This window comes from Nematolebias whitei, chromosome 1, assembly GCF_014905685.2.
Source record: "Nematolebias whitei isolate Nwh7 chromosome 1, NemWhi1, whole genome shotgun sequence".
In the NCBI taxonomy this organism is placed as follows: Eukaryota; Metazoa; Chordata; class Actinopteri; order Cyprinodontiformes; family Rivulidae; genus Nematolebias; species Nematolebias whitei.
Window position 1 is genome coordinate 34,054,985 of NC_056498.1, and position 271 is coordinate 34,055,255.

At 29.5% G+C, this 271-nt stretch overlaps 1 protein-coding gene across 1 annotated transcript in view; it reads left to right on the plus strand.

The window, feature by feature from the left end:
* LOC119409631 (nuclear factor 1 B-type) overlaps positions 1-271 on the plus strand; it is a gene marked incomplete in the record, with an annotated part of 88,059 nt that overhangs the window by 52,799 nt on the left and 34,989 nt on the right.

The window sequence follows — 271 nt, forward strand, 5'->3', positions numbered from 1 at the left end:
ATATTGTAAAAAAAAAAAAAAAAGAAAGAAAGCTGGAATTAGAAAATTAACAAAAAAGGCAGAAAAAAAGCTTAAATTACAAAAAGCAAGAGGATAGAGCACATTTTTGCTGAATTAGGCTGAAAACAGTTGAAATGAGTGCAAAAAATGGCTAAATAGTAGCTGAAATTGCAGAAAAAGCTGAAACTTGCATAAATAAGCTGAAATTAGCCGAAAGAAGTTAGAAAAAGCACAAAAATTATGTAGTTAGCAGAAAGAAGCTGAAAAGAGC